This window comes from Alexandromys fortis, unplaced genomic scaffold, assembly GCF_014885135.2.
Source record: "Alexandromys fortis isolate MF-2015 unplaced genomic scaffold, M_Fortis_MF-2015_v1.1 scaffold_171, whole genome shotgun sequence".
In the NCBI taxonomy this organism is placed as follows: domain Eukaryota; kingdom Metazoa; phylum Chordata; class Mammalia; order Rodentia; family Cricetidae; genus Alexandromys; species Alexandromys fortis.
Window position 1 is genome coordinate 2,681,401 of NW_026068066.1, and position 18,629 is coordinate 2,700,029.

Sequence of the window (18,629 nt, forward strand, 5' to 3'; positions counted from 1 at the left end):
TTAGAAGGAGAAGGAGAGGTTGGTGAAGGGAAGCCCGTGAGCTGGAACAGTTTAGGGGTGCGGGGTGAGAAAAGCCAGGAAGCCAGCGTGGACTCTAAAAGACGTGATGCTGTGGGAGCCTGGAGACCAGCACACACTTGGCATGCTAACAGTCACCACGAAAGCCGTTTGTCCCTCCTGCCAGTGATGAGGGAAAAGAAGCCTCTGGTAGAGGGGAACCATTTTCACAAGTTCCTGTGGAATGCTAACTTTTGTCTGACTGCCACAATCTGAGGAAATAGAGTCTCCTTTGGACCTGACGGGGCTGGGGAGATCACTCAACGGTTCAAACACTTGCCACCAAGTGTGGCCAGAGTTCAGATCTCCAGCACCCATGGAAATGCCAGCAGGGTGTGGTGGCCCACAAGCTGGCCAGCAAGACCAGCCGTATCAGAGCCCTGCCCTGCCTCAGTAAGGTTGAAGACTGATCAGGGATGACTTCCAGCATCAATCCTGGGCTTCCACAGTCATGAACCCCATATGTATACACACACACACACACACACACACACACACACACACACACATGCAAGTGGAAAAAGGAAAAGCACTGAGGTACTCACCCAAATCACAGAACCGGAGCTGGAGTCAACCTGGCTGAAAGTCTGCAGGCTTAACCATTAAGCTTGACTCTAAAGACACTATGTTGCTAGCCAGCAGCAAGGGACAGATTCTATTTCAAATAAAGTAGGAGGTAGAAACTGTCTGTCATTGGCTAATTCTCAACATGTACCACTGTTGCCTCTTCCAGCACCAAAAGAAGGAAAGGGGGAAAAAAAGAAAAGAAAAGCCCACTTGTAGAGATAAAGGGAGGAAGAGTTCATGACACTCCGGCCTAAGGGACAGAATCGAACAGATTCAGACTCAAAAACAAGAGCTGATGTTAAAACTCAGCACAGACGCCCTCCACAAACTGTGTGGGAGGATGTGTGGGTGGCCAGTCATGGCCTTGATTCACTGCAGGGCTGCTAAGGCTAGAGACGAACCTCAGAACCCTGTGTTTGCTGGACCAGAGAGTCCACTAAAACCGTCACTGACCTGGATACAAAGCCACCAGGTTCCCTTAAACTGCTACACTGTTTCAGAAAATAAAAAGCGCCTGCTGTCCCAAGCTTGCTCCATCAGCTCCTCCAACTCCAGCACAGCCCAACTTCCCCATCTAGGGAAGTATAAAACCAGGAAATTTCTTCACTACACACCTGTTCTACTGCAACAGCCACAATCAAGCCACAGGTGAAGTTCCCAGTTCAGTTCAAAGTTCAAGAACGGGCCTCCTACAGGGAGCAGGGCTCCAGCTGCACCTTGACCCCAAAGTGAGTCACATCATCTTTCTCAATCCTAAACACAAAACCAAGAGCAGCAAGTAGTGCTTAAAGATGCTAGGCTCTAGGCCAGCTCATGTCAGCTCCAGTATCTCTGAGGTAGGCATGTTTTCATACCCAGCTTTAGGATGGAGGAAGCATCCAAAGTCACCTAAGAATTCATTTCCCGGGTTTCTCAAGCTGCACAGTCCAAGCTTCTGTCACACACTCATCTCTGCAGCAGAATGAAGACACCACCCTTTGCCCTGGAGGCATCGACCAATGAGTCCATAAGGAAAGCTGACAGTAGATAGATCCGTCTACATGGGGCATCATGTTGAGGGACCAGAGTGCAGGGGGACCAGGAAGCAAAATGCCCCAGGGAAGGAGGGAAATGCAGGCGATCTAGGGAAGAACTGATTTCTGGGAAAGAAGAAAACAGAAGCATCCTGTGGCAAAGAGAGTGTGATGTGGCTCCCCCTTTCCCGTGGCATCCGTACAATCATCCCTGGCTTCAGGATGCATCTTCAGACAGACAAAGGGAGCTCAGCTCACACCCCTTCCTGTACACGCTGACCCATCTGAAGTTCAAATTCACATATTTGAGGTGGTATTTTCCTGATCCCCGCCATCTTCCTGTTTTCTTTATTCATAAAGCTAAGGCAAGACCCCTTTATGGTCCCTTGTGGGAACACCGTTCGGCACACTGACGTGTACATTTCTCCAGCTATTCTTCCGGCTGTAGCGGAAGCCACAGGCATGCTCCCTGACAGGCACACAGGTAAGTGGTAGCTGATGGACACAGGACACAGTCTAGGGAGTCCAAGGAAGGACTTCTTTTTTTTTTTTTTTTTTTTTTTGAGACAGGGTTTCTCTGTGGTTTTGGAGCCTGTCCTGGCACTAGCTCTGTAGACCAGGCTGGTCTCGAACTCACAGAGATCCACCTGCCTCTGCCTCCCGAGTGCTGGGATTAAAGGCATGCGCCACCATCGCCCAGCATCCAAGGAAGGACTTCTGACCCTGAGACTCCCAGCCCTTCGTCCCACTGCAGAGCTATCAGTAGAAGACCAAGCTTGCAAGCGGTCTCATGTCTGATGAATTCAGACTCAACAGTCAGCACCTCCACCCCATCTCACCAAGACCAATACTAAAGGACAGAACCCTCATGTGACTTTCGGTTCAAGAACACGACCAGAATTTGAGGCCTCTCTGCCCTACAGGGTTATAAGTTCCTTGAAATAATGAGAATAACTCAAGAACACATGGCAAATACATACAGCACTGGAATCCTGAAGAGTAAACACTGAGGTGGTTTCCTGGCTCCCTGTACTTGTCTACACTCGAGTTTATGACCACCAAAGGAAAAAGGGTGGGTTGGGGGGAGAGTTCTCACTAGATAGCAAGAGCTGCACACAGTGTTCTGAGAGGTGGCCGAGGGGCTTTCAGAGTGAGCTAATGATGATTACTTAATAAGCGACCGTGTTCAAAGTGCAGGTAACCAACACTCATGTTCTAAAGACTATTTCTAAGCAGTTTTGCCTGGCATGTTAGCTCATATCTGTAATTCCAGCACTCTGAGTTCAGGGCCAGCCTGGGCTACAGAGTAAGAACCTGTGTCAAAGAATAAATAAACTGAGGCTGGCAGGATGAACAAGCAGTCAAGAGCACTGGATGCTCTTCTCAAGGACCAGGGTTTGAGTCCCAGCACCCACATGACAGCTTACAATTGTCTGCTACTCCAGTTCCAGGGATGCCCTCTCCTGGCCTCTGCACACGCTGCACACGTGTAATGCACAGACACAAAGGCGGGCAAAACAGTCATACTCATAAAATAAAAAAAAAAAGCACTTTAAGATAAAATAGAAATGACTTAGTCGGTTCTCCCTTGTCACTTCACCCTTCAAGTCCTGGTCTGGGCATTTCTAAAGCCGTGCAGTTACCATGGTTTCCTTAGGTTTTTGGCAGCTGAAACCAAGACCCCAAACCAGAAAGAACAGGTATTCCAGTCTGACTCTATCATGGTAATAAATACCATGACCAAAAGCAGTCTAAGGGAAAGGTTTACTTCACCTTCTAGGTTATAGTCTGTCATCCAGGGAACCCAAGGCAGAAACTCAAGCAGATGCTACAGAGGAACAGGCCAGACCTTCTGCCTAGGGAGGGCACTGCAGGCTAACCGGATGAAGGAGATTCTTCTGATGAGCTTCCTTCTTCCCAGGTATGTCAAGTGGACGCCAAGATTATCCACTACAAACAAGACAACCGGCCCTCAAATCAGGGCTCTCTACAGGGTCTCCCTGCAAAGGTCTACAGAGCAGGTCACTCCCACTCTCCTTGGGCAAAGGAGAGGGTCTCGGGGCTCAGCTAGCAGAGCAAAACTGATGATTTCTCTAACATAAGCTGGCATAAAACTAAAGACAAACAGCAGTCCATGAGTTGGGTTCTATGGTTCACACAGTCTCATTTGTGTCTCACCATAGCTTCCTAGATAAGTATTACTGGAAATTTAGATGGACACAGAGAGGAAAAGAAATAGTGGTCAGCCCCTATTCACAAAGCCAGGAAATGCTGGGAAGTGACGGCTGCTCCTCATGGAGAGGCTTGCAGGTCCCAGCAAGCCCCAGGCGGCTTCTGAGGAGGCGCTTCATTGACAACACAAGTTGATTTTAAACAGACACCTCTTCAGACTGTTTTTTAGGAAAAACTTTTAGGAGAACCCTTTTCTAACGACTGTTACTTTGCTTCAGTAGGATCCGCTCATAGCTGACTTGTGTGCTGAACCTAAAAAATAGTTTAGAAGAAACTACAGCATAAAGAAAGCAGCTATCTAAGTGCCAGGTTGCCATAACATGCATCTGTAAATGGAGACGGACGATGGTGACCCTAAGGGATGTTGGCTAAGCCAATCCCTGGGCAGACCACCTCCAGGTTCTAATAAGACAATCATCAACCTGGAATAGCAAAGTACCCTTCAGGACTGCCACCAGCTTTGAGGACAAAGCTAGAGAGCAAGATGAAGCACTCAACCACCTCTACACTCAGACTTGCTCCTCAAACCACAGGCAGGAAGGGAAGGCAGACAGGCAGGTAGGCAGGCGAAGAAAGGAAGGAAGAAAGGTGAAGGAAGGAAGGCAGGCAGGCAGGTGAAGGAAGGAAGGCAGGAAGGCGAAGGCAGGAAGGCAGGCGGGAGGGCAGGAAAGACTAACAGTCTGGTGAACAGCTAGAGTACACACTGGGCTAGTGGAAGGCAATGATGTCAACACCTGAACAGTGCAGGGGTCTTAACCAACATCGCCCACACTCAGGAGGCTTGGGTGAAGACACCTAGCAAGACAAGAGAAAAGTCACTGAAGGGTGAAAAAGCCACAGCCTCACACTAGCTCCAGGGAACTCCTCCTCGGCCCTGCATCCTGATGGAGGTGGGTCTTGTATCTTATCTGTTGCTTTCATTGGTTAACTAATAAAGAAAACTGCTTGGCCTGATAGGACAGAAAATTAGGTAGGCGGAGTAGACAGAACAGAATGCTGGGAGAAAGAAGCCGAGTCAGACAGTCGCCATGATTCTCCTCTCCGAGGCAGACGTAGGTTAAGAATCTCCCTGGTAAGCCGCCAGCTTGTGATGCTACACAGAATATTAGAAATGGGTTAGATCAATATGTAAGAGCTAGCCAATAAGAGGCTAGAACTAGTGGGCCAAGCAGTATTTAAAAGAAGACAGTTTCCGTATAATTATTTCGGGTAAAGCTAGCCAGGTGGCGGGAAGCAGCCCAACGCTCCTACTACAACAGCATCCAAGTCCCCAATACCCACAGCCATTCTTCCTTCAAAAAGAGGCCAGAGCAGCCCACACAGCCTCAACCAAGCACTCACCCCACATGGGGGTATCAAAACCAGCAGGGTACAAAAGGCTAGACTCTGGCCAGCAGTGCTGTGTGGGGTCTTTGACCCTACCATTTCCGCCTCACTTTCCAAGGTGGCTGTGAGGATTTTGTGAGAACTACAGAAAAAGCTCAGCACACAGCAAGTCAACAACAAACAGCTACTGACTTACAACAGAAGCGAAAAAAAAAATCGCTACAGAAATAAACCTGATTTCTCAGAAGGTGAGTTCATGCAGTTAGTGAGAATCAAGGGATTTCAGCAAACTTAGGAAAAGTGGGGTAGGAAGATCCCACCCAACACCTGGCCTCTGGAAGGATTCCACAGTCTCTCTGCTACCGCTCCCCAGAAGGCCTGGGGAGTCATAGTGTCTCCTGTTCCAGCATCTTCACACTTTACAGAGATACCCTGAAATGAAGCAGAGAGCTTGTGGCCAGTCTCCTGAGCAAATGAGGCCAGCCGGATTTGCTCTGTAAATTAAACATCCATGGAAGGTAGCCAAACTCGTTCAAAACATGTATCCATGACCTACTTAGTCGTCTAGTACCAAACCAGTCTCAAAGCAGAAACCAAGCAGATAGTGAGACGGGACCGCTAGCTTCAGCAGAGCCCTGCTCAGACCATCCTGTGTCACATGAGACACGCAGCAGAGAGGGCTCCAAAGCAAACTCTGAGACAGGCGGGCAGCCACTACAAGCCACCGAGTGAACAGCTGCTGAAAAGCAGAGTGGCAAAGGCATGCCAACTGCTTGTGCCCTCTGATTCTCCAGCAAAGCACTTCCGCCTGTGCAGACCAAGGGTCACTGGTCTTCTGCCAGTGCCTGTTCATGCTACTGAAGCCTTCACCTTCCTGTGACTTCCCTCATGAAACCAGGGCTTCTGTGAGAGCTACCCCATCTTCCCCGGGTATCCTTCAGTGTCTTGCACACAGTGGGTCTACCAAGGTGAACACAAACACACACACATAGCAACATAGCACAACTTCCAGCCACTCCCTCAAAGGGTTAGAGAACAAAGCAAGTCTGGGTTTCAAACAAGCCAGCCAGAGAGCAGCTAGCACTTAGAAGCCCTCGGGACCTCTAAATGACAGCTCCCTTCAGCAGGGGAAGGGGAGACTTGTAGAGCGATCTAAGACTAGGCGGGGTGAAGTGCGGAGCATTTGGCACCAGGTACACAATACTGGGCACACAGAGGAATAGTCCCTTTCACCAGCTAAGCAAGGGTAGAGGGAGCCTGCCGGCGGCAAAGCAGAGCGAAACCAACCTTTCAGATCCAACGTCCTCCTCCATCTCTGGGATCAGCCCCCTCCCCAACATCCTCCTAATCTCTGGGCTTAGGCCGGACACTGCCTAAACTCTGTGTGTCCATACCCCATCACAGAAACTACTTGAGAGCAGAAAGTGGGCAGAGGCGTGGCTTGGTCCAGAGTGCTTGCCAAGCAAGCATGAGGCCCTGGGCTCCATCTCCAGCGTCATACCATAGAACTGGGCACAGTAAGTGGCACAGGCCTGTAATCCTAGCACTTGTGAGGTACAGAGCTCGGAAAATTTGAAGTTCAAGGTGAACCTAAGCTATATAGTGTTTGAGGGTAGCCTGGGCTACAGGAGAGCTATCTCAAAATAAAATAAGGGAGGGGGAGGAAGGGAGGGACGGAAGGGGGAAGAGAAGAAACAAGACCAAGCATGAAGACCGAAACGTGGACCTTCGAACTCCAAGTTCAATGCTTGCTCTCTGCATCACCCAGACTCACATATCTAAGTGCCAGGCCACTCTTCTGCCACAGGCCACTCTGTCATTCTACAGAGAGAATCCCAGCAGGCAGTCTATACGCGTCACCTTCTCAGTAACAAGTACAATAACCACCAGCTTCAATACCACAGTCAGGCTGACCAGCACAGCCCTAACCAATACACATCCCCACTGCTGGAGGTCTCAAGAGAAACAAGCACAAGTGAACAACTTTGTACAACCAGTGTGGGGTGAGCATAGGATAAGGCACAGAGACCCCCACAGCCACAAACCAGAGAGCCCAGTAGGTAGCTATCAGTGCTGCATTAAGGGTGGCCTCTGAAACGTACTCAGGGACCCTCATCAATAACTCTGCTCAAGTCTCAGCCTCCGCAGATATAGAATGGTAAGTTCAGGAAAGGATCTAACAGCAGAGATACAGCCCTGAACTGTACACATGAAAACAGTTTAAGAGGCCAGGAGTAGGAGGCTGGAAAGATGGCCTAGGGCTTAAGAGCACACCTTACTCTTCCAGAGGACTTGCATTCAGTTCCCAACACTCCCATCTGGTAGCTTACAACCACCTATAACTCCAGCTCCAGCGAGTCTGAAAGTTGTGTACACACATATAGATAAAAATAAATAAGAGTCTAGGAGTGGTGGCACACACCTATAATCCCAATACTGAGAGTGGTAGGGGCAAGAAGATCACAAGTTCAAAGCCAGCTTGAACTATGTACAAAAAAAAAATTACAAGGGTAAGAAGCTTCATGCTGTTTATACTTTATCACAATAATAAAAGATTATTATTTATATTTTGATAAATAATTTTATTAGATTACGTAAGATATTGTAAATGTATGTCTTACAATGTCTGGTACCTACTAAATTTTAGTAAGTAGCAATGATAAAAAAATCAATATTAATAATAAATTGCTACTTACAGAAACCATATCTGAGCTAGAGATGTATGTCAGTTGGTACAATGCTGTCCAGCAAGCTTGAAGCCCTGAGTTCAGTACCCAGCACCACAAGAACTAGACATGATGGGGCACCCCATCATCCCTGCAATTGCAGGGAGGAGGTAAGAGGATCAGAGGGTAAAGGTCATCTTCAGCTACACAGCAGGTGTGAGACCAACCTGAAATACATAAGACCCTGTCTCAAAAAGAAAAGAAAGATGCAAATTTCTAAGAATACAAAATATAGCTAACCAGGGAAATAACCTTCTAGTATTTCTCCTGTGCAAATGCACTTCTCAGTAAATTTACAATGTAATATATATAAAATCCTGTAGTCATCACCCATTTTTTTCCTTGAGTTATGAAAACAACCCCCAGAAATAAAGGGCCTTTGTTCAAGGCAAGGAAAGAAAGTTGTGTGAGACTTGAGAAAACATGGAGATTAGCCAAGCAACGAAGCCACCCGCTCCAGAAGCAATGTGGGGGTTCAGCCAAGTCCTCCCCTCTGTACCTCCCTCCCAAGCACCACTGCCTAGGAAGCGAGGACCCTGGAGGCTGGACAGCAGGAGAGCCATCATGGGGTGCTAGAGTTGCTGGCCATGACTTCTAGGGGAGTCTCAATATGTCAGGTTCTCAATAAAAATAATAGCCCTACCCTCAAGGGGTGCCCACATAAGGAGATGAGGCCAAGAGGCTGCCCAAGTGGGAGAGGGGGGCACAAGGAAGAGAGAGTCGTTTGGTCCTCTTATCCATCCTGCAGGGTAAAGGAGAGACGAGCAGAGGCTTGGGAAAAGCTCTCCAGTGGAGCTGCCTGCAAGCTATGCAGGGAGCTCCAGGACGGAATTTCCGTGCCACTGCCCATGATGGGGTGGGGTTCCCAGTAATGCAGCTGTTTTTGAGTCATCTGTGCTCTGGCAAGTAGCCCCAATAATATCTCCAACCGAAGCCCAGGGTGGCACGTGACTTTCCCAAAGCAGCAGGAATGAGAAGAGAATTTAGTATTGCAGTCCCAATGCGGGGACACTGAACTCAGATCTCATGGCATTCCATAAGCCTGAAAGGCTCCAAAACATGGCCGAGTCCACACTCAATACTATCTCGCCTATCAACACTAAGTGCTCAGGACACAATGACAGAGACAAAAGGCGTCCCCAGGCTCAGGACCAAGCTGGTTCATAGTCTTGAACTGTCATCTGGCTATGAGACAAGGGTTCTCACTGTATATATAACGCAGAAACAACACTGGCCTGTGACATCGATAGGACGCCACCAAGACCAGCTTCCTGATTGGTTCCAGCTGAGAGAGACTGCATTTTAAAGAGCACTTCTTCTTCAGGAGTCACTTTGAAGGTGCTAGGAGAAACACTGTCAAAATAACCCTGGGGAAGAATTACACTCTCACAAAATGCATGTTGGGGGGGTAGGCATGCATCTCCCCAAAGGCAGCAGCCACTCCTGACACAGGCAATTCTATTCCCATCTGCACTTACACATAATTATCATCGAAAACCATGCCCTTCACAGGGGACTGGGCAGCAGCACCACCCAGCTAACCTCCAAACACGACTTCTAGGAGCTCCTCTGTGGGTGCAGGAAACAAGCCCACCCACTGCCTACCTCTCAGGAGCCTTCCTCAGAGGGTACCAAGCCCTTTCCTTCTGAGGCTCCAAGAGGAAATTCCTTGTCAGTTAGACAAGGTGGTTTCCGACTCAGCACTGAGCTATTTCCTCTGCAGTCACGCAAACTGACCCCTGGGGCCTCAGGCAGGCCAAGTAGGCTAAGGCAAGCTTCCATCTGAATCTCTTCATTTTCATGACTGCAACTTCATGTTTTTATGAAAACTTTATGAAGGCCCTGGGCTCAGGTACCAAGAACACAAGGCAGATGAGCTCTCTCCACAGCAGACATTCCTGCATTTTCAAGGCCAACCATGGGAGCTGGCTGGACCCTTCACTGCACCGTGACTGTAACACCTTGCAAGGATCCAGATGCTGAACTGAACATTTCCAACATCTGCTTGAGGTAATGATTGCCTAACTGTAAGGACAGCACCCACCACTGTGGAACAGAATCAGGGAGTGGGAGGCCATGCAACTCAAAGCAGGATGGCTTTGCATGTGCATCCTTGTGCAATGCCACCCAAGCTCATGCTCACAAATGTGGCAAATGTGAGGGGAAGTGGGTGGGTAAAGGAAAGGGCAGGGGGTCTGTGGTGAATGAAAACTAACATCCTCCTTCTAAAACACACAAACATGCACATACATGCACACACACATACACGTGCAACACACATACACGTGCACACACACATGCACAAACACACACGGGGCACATGCATCAGGACAGCCATCCGAGCTTAGGAAAGTCCTGTCACTGTGCTTGCAGCTTTGAGAGTTCACACCCATCTACATGAAGACCAGCATCTCCAATAAGGACAGGACGGGACCTCCGCTATCCTTGGCCCTCAGAAGATTGCCTTCCAGACTCCCCCACGACACACACACACACTCACACACTTGGCATTTCAAACACACTGACTCTGCACCATCTGGGGAAGGACACACTTACCTCAGAGACTCTGCTGACCTCCTTCTTTCATGTATCAGTTAACTCCAGCCCTAACAGAGAACATTCCCTCCTTTTCCTCCCCTCAGGCTAAAGCTCAAACACACACTCCTTCAGTAAGCCTTCCCAGGCCCTTTCACATCTTCCCTATGGCCCCTCTCTCTGCATTTCAGCCATCACTTCATCTCGCTTCTAACTGGCTTGAACAATATCTCCAAATTTATGACCACCTGGACTTCAGGCTTGACCGCCTGGAACTTCAGGCGTGGGACCTCATGTGTAAACAGGACATGTGCGGTTAGTTCTAACTTAAGTGTGGCGTTAATTTTATGCATGGATTGAACAGCCCTAAGGTGTCCAGACATTTGACCAAACTTCCCATGACATAGGAGATAGAGGACTGAGAAAAGCGGACTTCTCTGCCTCAAGGAGAAGTAAACCGAATGAACCCTGGAACAGCACAGCTCGTGTAAATGAGAATGCCTGCAGCTGACTGCCCCAGTACTCAGAAGGCTCTGGTCATATCCTGCCTTTGTTCTTGAGCTCAAACTCAGGCTTAAGGTCTCCAGTCTGCCAGCATCAGACTGCAATTTCTGTTGTTGGCTCTCCTGCCCCAGGTCGCGGGGCCGCTGTGCTGGGCTTAGCTTCCCCAAGACAGATCCTAGGATATTCTGACCTCAACAATGCTGTGTGGGCCAACACATTACAGCATTACAGTACACCACACACACACATACACACACACACACACACACACACACACACACACACACACACACACACAGGCTCCAGTTCTCAGGAAGAGCCCTAAGACAAAGAAACTCGCTATTGCACTAACTGCTTGTTCTGTGCCTCTGGAGACCTAGCACAAGAGAGGTAAGGAGAGCCCCAGGTGATGGCAGAGCAAAGAACACCATGTAGTTCGCCAGAGCACCTAGGGCAGAATCAAATTGTGTTGCTTAAGTGTCTGACTCAGGGTTTTGTCACAGCGGTAACAGGAAGCCAGCAGGTCCTCAGCAGGACAGACCTTGGCTCCTCCCACTCACTGTAAGACCCTCAACAGCAAGCACAGTCACTGCATCAGGAGGGGTGGTCCTTAAGCCTGGAGAGACTGATGTTCTAAGGTCCCCAGGAACCAGGCAGCCAGGTCAAGAGCTCACTGGAAACTCATCCCTGCCTTTCACAACACTAGCTTCCCACAGGTGGTGACCTACTGCCTTCAGGAGAGCTGCCACAGCAAAACTGCCCTGGGCCAGAGGACAGGATCCAGCTCAGCCCTCCCCGCCCCACCCCCCAGACTGTGACCTTGAACCAGCACCTCACCCCTTGAGGTCTCAGTGTCTTGTCTGTCAAATGCAGCTTAATAAAAGCCCAGTGTGTCTGTTCTCTCCAGGCTGGTTTAACTTGTACTGGCTCTGACAAGCCGCCCAGGCCTCCAGGCCCAAGGTGAGGCCTCGATTCTGCTGACTTACATTCAGGGCACATCTTGGCACCCACTGCACACTGCGCTCAAGGTTCTCTTGTACTGCAGGCCAATATTATTCCCCCTGTACCATAACTGTCACACACTGTCCCGACTCACGTCACAGCTGCTGTGACTGAAACTCTGCATCTGTGAAGGGTGTGCTGGGACCCCACAGGTCCCAGACCACATGCTCACGCACAGCGTGCAATAACAGTGCTGTCTTTTCCCCCAGGTAGCTACTACACCGGGGCTGTTCTGCAGGCCTGGGGTACAGCCTTCTTTATACTCATCCAGCAGGCCTCAGACACTGGGTAGAAATAAACCATCAGCAAACAACTTAGGGGCTGTGAGTGAATTTGCCAGCATGTATGTGCACACACACACACACACACACACACACACACACACACACAGAGTGGTGCAAATACAACCATCATGGTGATTAGGGAGAATGAAATTCCAAACACATCAGCCTGATTGGTGCTGTTAGGAGCACAGAAGTGAGCTTCGTGGTCAGGCAGCCATAATCCCAACACCACAGAAAATCCCCTCCGTTCCTCACTGTACTTCAGTGACCTCAAGGCACTGGAGCCTCAGGGCAGCAGACGCACAGTCAGCACTGTCCACTTCTGAAACTAGGTAACAGGTGACAGGGAGCAGAAGATGGAGAGAGTCCTTAGTCCCTACAGCCTGAAACTGGGGCTTCCTCTCAGTCCTGCCCGCTGTGTGACCTGGAACAGACACGTCACCTTCCAGGGCCTCGGAAGAGTTCATTCTAGGTCCTCCAGCACTCAGTCATGGGATGAGCTCCTCTCCTGCTCAGGCTCCCTGACCGCCCCCACCCCGCACCCCTTTCTAGTCCCATCTGTCTCCAGGCAACTATTAACCTCCAGACCCAGCCCAAAATGTTAGCAGTCTACATTCGTTCTCATGTGGAGCCAAGCAATGCACAGGCATTCACTTATAAGAGCATTTATGCAGATGGTTCAGAAGGTAAAGGTTCTTGCCACACAGGCCCTGACAACCTGAGCGACCCCTGCAACCAACATAAAGATGGAAGGAGAAAACCAGCTCCACAAAGTTGTTACCTCCACACATGTATGCCCGTGCGCTCACACACACGCACCCATACACACACACACATCAATTAAAATATTCAAACCATTTACTAGGGAGAGGAGTTTGCAAACAGAAGAAATTATTCCCATCACGAGTAGCAGCTGGGTAGCTGTCAAAACTCGTTCATGCAGAGCACTCTGCATCCTTACAAGCACCCTGTGAGTTAAGTCCTTGATGTGCCTGGATTCCCAGTGGGGAAACTGAGGCTAGAAAGAGAACTAACTCTACTCTAGTGCAGGACATACTGGGTGTGGCCCTCTCCTCGATGAGGACTGAGCAGGAGCTGAGTTCCTTCCTAGCTCCTCTTCTCTACCCCCACTCTGGGACCCCCTTGTTACGAAGAATGAAATGGTCCAATAAGCCAAAGTTTCCCAAAGTCCATGGCCCAGGCTGCGGCCAGCCCAGAGGAGTCGATCTACAGGTACCATCTGTCTATCGGCCTGCTAAGACTCCAGTTTCTCCCAGAGCCCGGTACCTGGCAAACTGTCACAGTATCCCAAGGCAAGCCAGGGGCGGGAGTGATGGCCTGCCCCACACAGGCTCTCCTGTCTCTGTAGACGCCACAGCATCTGGTTTTCAGGTGTGTGGTCACCACACCGGAGGCCTCCTTGGCAGACCAGCCTCAACTGGTACTTAGACACACAGTTCCTCAGGGAAACGCTACAAGATCTACTCAGGAACCCTACACCAAATTCCAAGTGTCCTGTCACCTGGGCTCTGGCAGACGTGGAAAGAACATAAAACCAGGTCTGGCTCCCAGGTGCCAAACCACCACCCCTGGTGACACAGTGCTTATGTTACCCTATGCAGAGCCAAGCAAGGTCTTTGTGAGCTTACTCAGTGGTTACTATAGGCCCGCCCACTCTAAAATCTCACCACTGAGATCTGGAGGCTCAGCAACCAGTGCCATGACTTTACCGGTAATCAAGAGAACACTTATCAAACACAGTCATTTCTTCCACTCAGTATAATGTCAGCTAGTAAGGAAAGGGGCAAACTTGTAACCTGTAGTAGAAGTCAGGGCATCTAAGAGCACCATGGGGGCACTGCTGCAATGTACTACACGACTGTAAACATCCGACAAACCCATTCCCGTTTTAGAGAAAGACAGGCATTAGTAATGCACGTAGAAGAAGAGCAAACTTCACGAACTAGCTCACCTGTCCGTCAACAGGAAACCAAGTCACGGTCTGATAACCTACAACATTCTTTATAGACAAGACAATGGAGAAAAGATACATGCACATAAAAATTTCACAGGATATTACAAGAACCAAGAAAGCGACGAAATGGTGCATACAATAAGATCTAGGGTTGCAGAACAAAGAAACCCTATGCACACGTGTATAAACAGGCTGATAAACGGCTTCAAGATACTAATCCAACTGCTAAAACTAGTTGCTGCTAAGGACTTGGCAGGGAGGAGGTATCTGGGAGAGGGTTGTTGGGTATCGACAGGGCAGGTTTCCTTTTCCACGCTCTTTCCATGGGAAGGTAGGGGTGTGGAAACAGATACTCATATGCCACCTGTATGATCTAAGAAGAAAGTACTGGCTTGACTGTAAACACCACCACCCGAACAGATTCTCCTGCAGACAAAACTACACCAAACATCTGTATGCTTCCGTACTACACTCCAGGAGGAATTAAAAAGATTCAAGCCTAATTTCCGAGCTCTGACAACAGGCCAAACTGGGACTGACAGGGTAGGAGGGCAACATGGACGCAAGGAGAGCTCTGAGTTCCTGAGAACACAGGCCTTTCCCACCCTCACCCTGCCATCCCAAATGCACCAGGTCTTTCCCTCACACAGATGCACACTATGTCAAAGGAAAAGTCCCCTTCCTGTAGGGGGGGCGGGGGCGGGGGGGAGTAGGGGTGTGTGTCTTCCACCTTCACCCTCTGACCATCTCCCAGGCAAGCCAACCAAAAGGTCTGGCCAAACTCCACCTTCCCAACAGAGGCTCGGGAGGCACCCTTGAGTCAGTGCCTGCCTTAGCAGGAGAGCCAAGACTGGCAGAGAAGTCTGCTCGGTGGAGTTCCTCCACTCCGGCAAGCAGCCCAGGATCTTTCTCCTCCCTCTAAACAAATCCAACAACTCTGCCAACAGAGCAGCGTTAGCATAGAAAGATAAATCAGCAGTATCCTGGCTAAATGTATATTTATTCTTCCCGCTTGCCAGAGCCACAGACAGCACTGCCGCAGATTTAAACATTTGATTAATATCTTTCCTGATTCTTAGTAATAATTAAAACAAACAGACCCCAACACACACACACACACCTCAAAAAAGAAAGCCAGTAAAGATGTTTCGCTTTGGACATAATACGTGATGCAGGTATGACAGCTACTATCTTCAGTAAGCACACTCTTCTACAGCACGGCCCTACCACCCCGACATGAATGCTATTGCAATCAGCAGTTTCGGGGACCAAAAAGAGGTACCTTAGAACAAGGCCACCTCTTCAGAGGAAAAAGTAAACAGCGAGCAGTAAGGGGTGAGGGGATCCACACATACTGTCTCCCAGCAGAGACTGTGACGTGTGCTAGAAGTGGTACAAAAGGGTCCAACAGGTAACCCAGCTGACTCCTCATAAAGAACATAGCCCAGACAAAGCCAGAATCTGGCCAACAAGTCCCCAGTGTGACTAGAACAAAGAAGAATGCAAAAAGAAAGCAAAAGGCCATAAGCAAGTTCACTACCATCTCCGGCACAGACTAGGGGAGAGGTCCTGAGACTTGTGAAGACTGTGTTCATGCGAGAATTCCAGGCACCCAAGTCCCAGGGCTCATAAGCTGCTCCACCTGAGTTTGCCAGCCCCTGCTGCGTGCGCTACAGAGCTGAGACCAGTGGTTCTCAACCTGAGGGTCTCAATCCTTGTGGGAGTCACAGATCACATATCCTGCATATCAGATATCTACAATTCATAACAGTAGCGAATTACAGTTATGAAGTAGCAATGAAAGAATGTTATGGCTGGGGGTCCTCACAACCTGAGGACCTGATTTGAAGGGTTGCAGCATTAGGAAGGTTGGGAACCACTGCCCAAGGGAAGATAAGCTCCATTCCTCAGAGCTGGTCACTAAGCACAGTACAGGCATCAGCACTGCCTTCCCCAGCAATCCCACACAGGCAAGCACAGAAAACTGAGGACTAACCCTAGTGTCTGCGTGGGGACCAGCAATGACCGGGATGCAAACCACTCTGAAACTAGGCTACATCTATCCCTAAGTGGGGTTTAAGAAGCCCAACTTCAATCCTGAAAACCTTCTGGAAATAATAAGGTCAAAGGCCACAGAAAAGGCCTTTCTGGTCACACTCAGACACCTGTCTCTAACTGGCAGCAAGATAACAACAGAAACCACGCCGGCTACTGCAGACTTCCTCTCGCATCACCAGGCTCAGAACTCAAAACTGAGAGAAAAATGAGCATCTAGGAATGGCTCCTCTGCACTGCAGCATCCAAAGATCAAGACCCCAAACATGTGCACTCCCCATCACAGGGTCCCCACACCATGTATTCCCCATCACAGGGTCCCCACACCGTGCACTCCCCATCACAGGGTCCCCACACCGTGTATTCCCCATCACAGGGTCCCCACACTGTGCACTCCCCATCACAGGGTCCCCACACTGTGCACTCCCCATCACAGGGTCCCCACACTGTGCACTCCCCATCACAGGGTCCCCACACCGTGCACTCCCCATCACAGGGTCCCCACACTGTGCACCTTCTCATCACAGGAGTCCCCACACTGTGCACCTTCTCATACAGGGGTCCCCACAGTGTGCACCTCCCCATCACAAGGTCACAGTTCTGTATCTTTCACATGGGCTATGTTTCGAGCCCACTATATTAATGGACTCTTTTTGTTGCTAATTTCCATTTGCTGTGCTTAACACTCCTTGTGCAGACTTGCCACTCTACTGATGAAGCACCCAAACTCCATGACAGTGGCGGTATCCTATCCTCAGAAGAGTAAGCAGAGCCCACCTTGCCCAGGATCAATGCACACACAGGCCATGGTCTAAGGCTGAACATTTGTTGGCCACATGTCTCTGAACCATCACATCTATGACAGACTCAAATTCGCCAAGCATGCTTCTGAGCGCTGGAGACAACATGTCAGGCTTTCGTGTCTGTGAGACCCATGTGCCTGTGAGCCATCACTGCACATGCTTTGTGCATTATAGGACAGGCCTCTCAGGTGTGTTGCCAGAGTCATGGCCATGTCATGACATCTGAGCTCTCCAAGCGTGACCCAGCTGTCCCCAGTCTGGTTCAGTACACTCTGCTCTTTATGTCCACACCACCTCTGCACAGTGAGCAAAACCTGGGCAGAGGTAAGCTCCACGGTGTAAAAACTGGGCTAGCAAAATGCAAAAGAAACCAAAATTAACCCATTATTAAAGCAATGTAAAAACCGGGAAGGAACAGGTTAAAATATAAATTCCTCGGATGTTTGGGCCTCATTTGTTTCAAAATTTTACGAGGGTGACAGTTCAGAGACTCACAACGGAGACATTTCCATGGCTTAAAAACTTTTTTAAAAAATAAATACCTTCAGGGAATTAGAAGGTACATTTATAGACTGAGTAGATCCCAATAAAAATCCTGGCATCCGTCACAACAAACACCCTCTTGGAATTTAATTTCCTTTTTCGCACACAACTGACTACAAAAATTCACTGATGTTGCCACTAAGGCAAGTCACAATCTGCCTAGAGTGCAAAACTTCAAAGCCCCAGCAGAGGCAGAGGACTTGGTGGGAAGAGCTTCCTCATCTAAATCCACTCTCAGTCAGATTCGCTTCCTCCATGACCTTCCAGCCCGTCCCTGCTCCTACCCTCAACCCCCTTCCAGGGTCCCAGAAGCCGCCAAATCCAGTTATCTTTTCCTTGTCCAAAAACAAAGAGAAATCTAGAAAATGAGCAAAAGAAAACTAGCTATAACCACCTCCATCTACCAACACAGGGCTTGCCCTTTCTGGCTACGGATTTTGTTCAGTTCCTTCTAGAACCCATCCATAGCCCAAGGCCCTGGAATGTTCTCTGTGTATGCTGGAATTGGCGTGGGGAGGCAACAGCCGGAGGAATTATTCATAAGGACAAAAATGTACTTTAAAAAGCCTTTCTCCCCTGAGGACAATTCCTCCTGGAAGACTTAATCAATCCCATTATCTGGAGTGCCTGAGCTGGGAGAGAGAGGAGGGGCCAGCCTCACCCAGCATTCTCAGGTGACAGAGAGCAGCAGGGCAGACCACAGGCCAGGGTGAGGCCAGGGTGAGGCCAGGGTGAGGCCAGGGCTCGAGACCTACACCTGGGCCCACTGTGCTCCATGTTCACTTAACAGGCAGCATCCAGCGTCCTCCAGTGCTCGTGGGGCAGCATCCTGAGTAAGAGCATGTGGATTTTCAGGTTTGTGATGTCACCTAGAGAATGTAACCTTTTTAGACAGATAAGGATCGCTTTCCGTAGCTGCCAAAGGCTGTCTGGATGCAGAGAAGCTGCAGTGACCCAGAACTCGGCCTCTTGGCTTTGCCACTTGTGAACCGAAGCCCATTCCGCTT

At 49.4% G+C, this 18,629-nt stretch overlaps 1 protein-coding gene across 22 annotated transcripts in view; it reads right to left on the reverse strand.

Moving 5' to 3' along the window:
• The window catches only part of Smco4 (single-pass membrane protein with coiled-coil domains 4), a 54,559-nt gene that overhangs the window by 33,029 nt on the left and 2,901 nt on the right, over positions 1-18,629 (reverse strand). Inside the window, exon 1 of one of the 22 annotated variants that reach the window (XR_007588455.1) lies at positions 6,483-6,618. The exons of 18 other annotated variants lie outside the window; for them this stretch is intronic. The gene's annotated coding sequence lies outside the window, so the exon portion shown is untranslated. Of the gene's footprint in view, positions 1-602; positions 2,172-6,482; positions 6,619-18,629 lie in introns of those variants that run through there. 3 more of the 22 variants (XR_007588454.1, XR_007588456.1, XR_007588451.1) reach the window with 3 other exon arrangements.